Source organism: Coptis chinensis, chromosome 8 (assembly GCF_015680905.1).
Source record: "Coptis chinensis isolate HL-2020 chromosome 8, ASM1568090v1, whole genome shotgun sequence".
NCBI classification, from domain to species: Eukaryota; Viridiplantae; Streptophyta; class Magnoliopsida; order Ranunculales; family Ranunculaceae; genus Coptis; species Coptis chinensis.
This window is the reverse complement of record NC_141463.1, coordinates 44,031,885-44,041,170: the sequence shown is the minus strand read 5'-3', so window position 1 is coordinate 44,041,170 and position 9,286 is coordinate 44,031,885. Positions and strand designations below refer to the sequence as shown.

Sequence of the window (9,286 nt, the reverse complement as noted above, 5' to 3'; positions counted from 1 at the left end):
TTATTCTAGTGTCATGTAGGATTATTTTCTAGTCATTTTTCATTCAAGTCATTTACTTTTTGTTTTTTCATTTTCAATCAAGTTGTTTGCTTTTTGTTCTTCATTCAATCAATCATTTCTTTCTTTCAATCAATCATTTCATTTCTTTCAAGTTTGTGTTTCCAATCGGCCATTTAAACAACTTAGTCTTTTCAAGCTTATTCAATACAATAGAGTTAACCAATACAAGTTCTAAAACTAAAAAAATCTACCTTCATTCATTCTAAAACTCCCAACCATTCAAGCTCCAAACAATTTATGGTGAACCTTAATCAATATTCTTTGAAATACTCACTTCAAATGGTGTCGTCATCATGGATTGAAGGAGCAAGGATGCTTGGTTGAGTATCTAAGGAGGGAAGCATCACTCTCACCTTTTCACTTCTTATTTTTCTAATTTTCGTTGATTTACTTCGTTATTTTCCATTACTGATCTGCTTTCTTGCAAATCCAGGTTCGACATTTGATAAGAGCCCAAAACTGTAGTTTTAACCCTGTAACAGTCATACTTTTAGACCAATTATGTGAGTAATAATTAAGAGTTAATACTGATTACGTGTTTTTATGCATTTCAGGCTTTAAAGTCTATTATGTGCAGAAATGTGCCACTTTAGCGAGATAAAGGAGAAAAGGTCGGTTGCTAAGGAGTTCTGTGATTAAAGGCCAAGATTCAAGAAGACAAAGCCTTTCTAAAGCCCGGTCAAAAGCTGAAAAGTCGACGCGGGCAGAAACAGCACACAAAGTCAGCAGAACTTTCGAAGGCCGTATCTTTGAACTCAGACCTCGGAATTGGGCCTACCTTATGTCAAAACGACCAGCTCGAAAAGAGCTTTCCAATGGTTTAAGCTTGACCCAATTAGAGGAGCAGAAGTGGACAAAAAGTCTGTTGAAGCCAACTGCAGCTGAAGAGGCCTTTTTGGACTGAAAGAATTAGGTTTTGGGCCTGATTCTCTGGCCCAAAACATGGCTCCAAGCCCATGCACGATTTTTGGATCTGAAAGTATAAAAATAAGAGCTTGACTCTTTGTTAATGGTAGATAGTTAGACCTAGATTAGTTAGCCTCCATTAATTAGTTTGAGAATTTCAATTAGTTAATTAATTAGTTTTTCATATCTTGTTTTAGATCTAGTTTCATATTTAATTACTTTAGAACAAGTAGATTATTAATTTAGTATTTGAATAATTGTTTTATTATTCATTAGATTAATAAAATAGTGTTCTTGGTAATCTAGTTCATTTTCCATTTACTTATTTAGTTCAATTCTTAGATTCAATTGTTTGTCATTATTAGTTAAATTCAATTATTGCATGAGTAGTTTTGAATTGAGTTTAAACAAGCAAAGTTTCAATCTTATATAATGTCTTGTTCGAATTCCATTGGGAATGATAGCGTGATGATTCTCGGCTAAACCTTCATTTGAGGGGTTGAGAAGCCTTGATGAAAGCTTGATCCCGATTATCGTAGAGTCATCGTAATTTCCTTTCCACTCTAGAAATGATTAGTTCACCATGAGAATGGGTGTAATCATTCACATGCTAGTTATGAATTGGTAGAAATGCCATGTGTAATTAGGGATTAGGAGTAACCCGATTGTTCTGCAAAGCAGTTCAATTCGGATTACGACGATTCGTCGTTAGTAGGATTAAGTCGAGTTAAGGTGGAATCAATCCCCCTCTAACTCCTTATCATAGAATCGACGTAGCATTCCCATAGTTGTTCTAATAGTCGACTAGTTGCATCTTGTGGGTAGTTGTATCGTAGTCTAGTTACCATTTCGTAAATCTCTCATTAGACTTTAAGTTAGATTATTTATACGTAGAAAACATTACCATGCGGAAGGACTAGGAGTAGGAATTATCTACTCCACTATATCTCATAGGATTGAGAGTAGAAATCTTTGATAAATTAGGCACGTATTGAGTGTTAGTTTACTTACGTTTTGAGTTTTATCGTTCATTTCGTAGGTAAACTATCTTTTTACGTTTTATCAACATTCAATAGATGGAGAGGAGCTGAAGCTGCCGACGGAAGAAGGTCAAACTTGACCGAAACCGGTTGGGTGACCGCGTGTGTGACCGCACCACCACTAGAGCGCGACCGCCCAGCCACCTCAGCACACCAGCGTCCCATTTTTTCACAGTTCATTGATTTTGTAATGTTTGGTTGTTTTGGAGTTCCAGATTTTGTAATAGAGTAGTATAAATCAGTGAACTTTGTTATAATAAATAGAGATAAAAAAAATAATAATAAAAAAAGACAAAAATGAAAAGAAAAAGAAAAAAAAAAAAGAGTTTTGGTTGATTATGAGGATGAACATGAGTTGAAACTTGGTTGAAGTTGTGAAACTTACCAAGAGTTAGAGTTTTTATTGCCTTGGGAACTTCAAGTGTGCAAGGCAAGTCGTGAATCATACGCTCGCGCACTTTGAATCAACTTGGCAATCAACACTCTAATTACATTTAGCTCTAGTTAATCTAGATAATCTATCTAAACTAGTTAATATATTAGATTAGTATTAGTATTAGTTTACTTTTGTGTTTTGGGCCCATGAAGGCAAAGTTGTTAAATTATAAAAAACACGGATTGTGGGCTTTTATAAAAGAACCTTTCTTTTGTAGCATAAAACAGGGAACGCTCGAACGGTTGGGCTTGATTCTCAGATCACGCGTCAACCAACATCGCCTTCTCCTCAAGAAGCATGTAAGCACAGCTTGAGAGGTAAATTCTAAACCTCCTTGAAGCCCATGTAAGAGGATACCTTGTGTGTTCAAGCATGCTTACGTGATTGCTTGAAATTTATTTTTTGCACTGCAATTTATATTCAAGCATAAAGCTGAACCCGAGCCACATAACAACCATTGGGAAGTCATTCCCTAATGCAGATAAATCAGACGATGCTTGATTCTTGAAGCCCTAGACCAAAAAAATAAATTAAAATCAATCAATTAGAGCCCAAAGTAGTCATGCTCCTCCAGAAAAGGACAAAAATATAGCTACGAGGATTTAGAGTAATCAGTTACCAGATTCCGGTGGACCAACTACCTTCCTTACTCCCCTCCCCCAGATTCATCGCGAGTGAGATTCTTGGTAGCACACCACTTGGTTAAGTGACTACCTACTCTTCTGAGCCGTGTAGTAGAGTCATCTTAGTCTCGCGCCCAATTGTTCCTTTGAACAGGGCATAGTAAATGATAGACCAAACAAAGTTTTCAAAATACCAAACTTGCAAAAATGAATTTCGATTGCTTGAGCATACTTTGCATCATTTACGCATGTTAGGATAGTTTTGCTTTCTTGCTAAAGGTGCATGATACTGCGTTCAGACACTACAAGTATTAGTGAGAATAAAACTTACTCACATAGGAGAGGACGTCGTCCTTGACAATCTCCACTTTCTCATACTCCACCTACTAAGATGGTCGATGAAGTAGTGCAAGTTGAAGAACCTCCCTCCAACTTATACACACCGTTGCAAGATGGGCCTCCATCTTGTATACGAATCACACCGCTCACGAGTGACTTTTGCATTCCACCAAACATGTTCAATCTTCTATTCATATTCCATGAGTTTGAACACGAGTTACCGTACGAACATCTACGCCAGATACATGAAGTATGCAATACTTAACACCATCCAGGCGTCACCAACGATCAAGTGAAGTTATAAGTGTTTTCTTTCACTCTAGCTGGTAAGAGTCACGCTTGAGATTCTTTCTCAGAAGCCCGATTCTTTCGATACATGGGAAAATGTTGTGTTCTCCTTCATAAAGAAGTACTTTCCACCGAAAAAAATAGAAGAGATAAGAAGTAAGATATAGTTCTTCAGACAGAGTCCAAGTGAGATATTTTCCAAAGCATGGGATAGATTCTCTGACTTACTCCATTCATGTCCTCACCATAAACTAGAAAAATCCCCTCTTGTCCAATATTTCTTCAAAGGTCTTCTCCAAAAACACAATAACCCTTGACATCATGAATAATGATAATTTTTTGGATAAAGGTGTGTTTCAACCCCCACCTACGTGGCAAACGTCTAGTGGTAGGGGTCTCCACTTTATTTGTTTAATCAATAGAGCTAATGCCCAAATTGCAATACCATGGATTGATGTACAGGCCCATTAACTTATGCGTACTGTCTAGGGCTGAACCCTAGCCACATGGCTTGCCACTTGCGTACATTAATTTATGTCCAGATTTGTTTCGTATCAAAGAGATATTCATCAATTAAGAGTCATGTTCAATTACAATTACTTGAGCTACAAGAAATTGCTACTCTACACATATAAATACAATACTATTTTTCATAAAGAACTACATTCTTGAAACTTGATCCCATTGATAATTTGGGTACGTAGCCAACCGAAAGGTACAGTCTCATCATTCTCTCGATCACTATCACTTTTCTCACTACTTCTCTACGATATTCATCACTTAGTGTTTTGATCATGTTTGGTCAAAACATAATTGGCATCATTTGCAGTTCTTATTCAAAACCCTTACTTACGTTCTACAATAGTTCAAGATGCACTTATTGACAAACAACCCAAACATGATGTTCAAGGTCAACTTGGCGACAATGGGAAAAAAAAACAACAACAACAACAACAACTCCCTCGTACTCCTCTTCAGCGCCAAAATCCACCCGACACTATTATTGTTCCACCAATGCAAAAAATTGTTCAACACGACGATATTGTCTCTAAAAATTCTCCATAATTTGATACTGATAAGTCCAATGTCTCGAGAATGAAGCACTTCTTCGATAGTACAAGTGTATGGAAACAACACAATTACTACAAGCATCAAATGAAATGAACCATTCCTCTCGAAGATGGTGTGAACTCTATCACACCACAATATAACACATGCCAATGACATCGTAGTATGTTAGCTCGTTTATGTGGTGAGGATAAGAGTCCCATTGTTCATAACGTACAGTCATCTACGAGTTCTCAAAAATGATGTTGTATCTATCACACCACAACATAACACACACCAATAACATAGTTGCGTGTGGGATCATTTACATAGTGATGATTAGATTCTTGCTATTCGCAATGGTTACCCACGAGTTCAAGAAAATAAATACAGACTTCACAATGGTTACTTTTCACGAATCTCAGAAAAACATTTCCAATTTATATGTGTCAATTGTCATTTGATAGTGTCGATAATCGTCTCATATTATTTATTAGCAAGACTCTTATTTCAGCTGAATCAATACATTCTTGTTTTAAGAAAATTGCATTGGCCTTGTTTCATGCTATCAGACGTCTTAAGCTTATTTGTAGGAAGGAATAGTCGAAGTTTATACTGAATATCCGCTACACAAGTTTTTTCGCAATGTCTACGAATCGACTCGCAGAATGGAAAAGTTACCTTAGCGCTTACAACATTGTCTCTGACACTCGTACATTTAAACAGAGAAAAACTTTTGTTTTGCTAATGGCTGATTTTTATATTAATGATATTCTTATGTCGAACGCATTACTCAATGAGGAAAACGTCGATCCCTAATTGTCATTACCTCCCAGGGGTAATGACTTGAAATACTTATCGGATATATCAGCTGATTACTAGATTTACACCAATGGTTCGCATAATAAGTGTGGCTCCGATCTTGGTTTTGTCATCTTGAAGCTGAATGAAGACATAATTGAGAGGTCTCTACGTTTTGGTTTTGACACTTCAAATAATATGGTCGGGCACGATACTGTCATTTGCGATATGCACACAACTCTTCAGCTGGGGGCAACTAAGTTATGATTAATTCTAAGTTAGTCGCTAGCCACTTTGAATGATAATATACGGCTCGCAATGATAGAATGGTCGTTTATCTTGACTTAAGTCAACGAATTGCATGAACTTTTGCATCTATCAGTATTATGTAGTATCTGCGTTATGATGTAAGACATCTTGATTCTATCGCATACTTATCCGTGGAAAATCAAGTCGTCGCTGTCAAGAAAATATTGGATCGACAACTTATGCTGTCAGATGATCCCAACAAGCTTGGCACTGATAATGTCTTGGTATCTCCCATAGCTACCAACAACGATCATGTAGCTGACAATGCTCCATAATTCCTGATGACCAAAAACTCTATCACAAAGGCACAAGTCTCAATCATCTTCTTCGTTGTTTGAACAGAACAAATGATTTACTAGGCCTCAAAGATATTCCTTCAGGACTATGTGAGCACCACTTTCGAGGGCGAAGTCTCGCTCACATAGCAATGACCCAATGTTATTGGTGGTCATACATGCAACTAGATGTTAAGCGTCAGTCCGAGAAGTGTGTGCCTTGTCAAAAACATGATGCTATGGGTCAAAATTCCCGCGATGAAGTGTCATCTAATCCATAACCATTGGTCATTTGCGAAATGAGGCATTGACATTGTTGGTTTATTTCCGATATCCCTTGGTAGTGTTTGTTTCTTGCTCATCGCAACAAATTATTTTACTAAGTGAGTAGAAGCCCAGATCCATGCTTTAAACGTTAAAAATTTCTTCTAGCGTGATATAATATGCCATTTTGGGTATTCTAGTATCGTTGACTTCTGAAAATGAAAAATAATACGTCATCGAAGAAATTTGACAATTTTGTTTTGACTTTAAGATTCGTCACAATTTCTCGTCACCATACTATCATTTATTCAATAGACAAGCTAAAAGAAAAAATGGACAAAACTTCATTCGTTTGTTTCTAGTTCAGTAGTTTATTTTCCGTTATTATCTTTGCACTTTTCAAGATTTGATGATCAATAAAGAAGTATTTCTTTCACTTCAGTTCCAATTAGGGGTGTAATACGGGCCGGGGCGGGTCAACTGTGGGTCAAATAGTGATGGGTCGGGGCGGGAAAGGGGATACAAATCCAATGGCCCCGACGTGGCAGGGTGGGGCGGGTTGAAGTGTCATGTCTTAGTACCATCACCCGCCCTATTGGGTCAACTTACGGGGAGGGTTTTGGGCGGGTCATCCGGGTCGGGTGAAAATTATCATTTTAACCCAATTTCACCCAAAAAAAAAACTTTCTAATTCTACAAGTAATATATTTCCAATTCACAACATAGAGAAAAAAAAATAGAATCAATCAATAGAAAATAAACACAAATAAAAAAACTTAAACTTGAACCCAAAACCATATCTGTAAATTTAAAACTTCTTTCTCGTGATTTACCATTTGTAAATTGATTATTTTCTATAGCATGATAAAATGAAGATGTGAGTGAGGATCTATAGTACAAAACAATAAAATATAAACTAAAAGAATTCGAAATTAATACAAGGATGAATGATTCATCTTCTCCAAAATTCAAAAGTTGAATTTGAACTTTTGATATTTGCCCAATGTTCAAACTTGAATATTTGAAATTGATGTTGAACTCATAAGTTTGTGTTCATATCTCCTAAATTCCTACAAAAGTTAAAACAAAATATAAACAAAATATAAAAATATTAGAGTTAGAGTCTTGAAATTATGTGGGTCAGCGGGGTTGGGTCAATAACTTTTGACACAGTGCGGGTCGGGTTTGAGCATAGAACCTACACCCATTGCCCAACCGCTTAAAAATGGTGGCAGGGCGGGGCGGGTTTGTTTTTGGGTCGGTGCGAGTTTGGGTGGCGGGTGAAGACCGGGTACCCTACCGGATGATAGGTCAACGGTTTTTTTTACACTCCTAGACTTCCAATGGTATAATTATGTTTCTATCGCAACCTTATTATCGCTACGACAAAATCTGATGAAGGTACCACGTTTAATTTTGTCAATCTAAGTTTGAACGGTTTTACGCTCACTTAGTACGTTACTATCGCTACAACATAATCTGAAATCTGACGAAGTTACCATGTTTAACTTCGTCAGTCTAAGTTTGAATGCTTTTACACTCACTTAGTTCTATCACTACAAGAAAATATGACGAAGTTACCACGTTTAGCTTCGTCAGTCTAAGTTTGAACACTTTTACGCTTGTTTAGTTCGTTACTATCGCATTATGATAAGTGCTCAAAAAGTGTTATTTAACCCTCGATTATGCCTCTTGTTTAGCCATCTTAGTGGACTAATAGTGTTTATAAGTTGTGTTTTAAGATTCTACAGGTGAAAAAGAGAGTTTTGTAGAATATTCGGAGCATTAAGGATCACATGGGAGGCCCGTGGACAATCATGGAGAAGGCCAAGGAATTGGAGCTATTAAAGATGCGACTTGGACCTATTTTAAGCCTATTTGGAAGCCCAAGGCCAAAGGATTCATTGCTTGGACCAAATCCCGCAAAAGATGATAGAAGGATAGAGCAGAAGAGAGAAAATAGGCTTATGCGTCTGGGACGCATGGATCGAGCATCCAGACGTATTGATTAAGTCTGGGACGCATGGATCGAGCATCCAGACGTATTGATTAAGTCTGGGACGCATGGATCGAGTGTCCAGATGCATTGATTAAGTCTGGGATGCATGAATAGTACGTCCAGACGCATGAATCGACACTGTAGCCAATTCCTTCTCAGTTTTGAAGACGAAGTTGGACTCTAAAAGAAATCTATTTGTATTAGGAAACAAATGACGGTTTGGAATGCTTCTAGAGCTCATTGTAACCCCTATAAATAGAGGACCTAAGTGCCTCATGTAATGGGCCAATTCACTTATATTCTTGTCTCCAGAACTTGAGGCAGAGAGAGATTAATAATAAAAGATCGGTTTTAACTAGGTCGTCTTAATAAATTAGTCTTTCTAGTCTTATGTTCTTCGACTCTTCTTCTTCTCGCTCTTCGTGTTCTTCCTTCTTTATGGAAGGCTAATCTTCTCCTTCAAGGGAGGAGATGAAGCCAGTGCTTAAGGTTTAATGATTCTTCTGATTCATGGTGTTCTTCAATCAGGTTAGTTCTTTATGTTTTTAGTTATTAGTTCCATTGCCCACACCAAGGGATGGAAGTATAGAATAGGGTTTATATTTTGCAATATTAATATCATGCTAGTGTTCTTTACTTTTCTTCTAGTAGTATAGTTGTTTAGAGTTAGGGAAGTATTCTTTGTGTTGCCTTAGAAGGGATAGCTCAGGGAGTGGCTGCCTTATTAGGAAGTACTCCTTGATGTTGCTCTTGGTAATACATTGAATGGCTGCCCGAGCTTACATAAAAGGAAATAAGATATTAATAGCATAAACATAGGAACAACCTTAAGTTGAGTTAATTGTTAATGATGTTTCGTCCAAGAGGGCATCGGCACTTGCTCGATTGCCTAATTGTAG

General features: G+C 37.2%; 1 non-coding gene across 1 annotated transcript; it reads right to left on the bottom strand.

Annotated features, from left to right (window-relative positions):
* Positions 1–3,839: 3,839 nt before the first annotated feature.
* LOC147481574 (small nucleolar RNA R71) lies at positions 3,840–3,945 on the bottom strand. Its single transcript, XR_015207118.1, has one exon. It is a non-coding gene; the product is annotated as a small nucleolar RNA R71 (small nucleolar RNA).
* Positions 3,946–9,286: the final 5,341 nt, after the last annotated feature.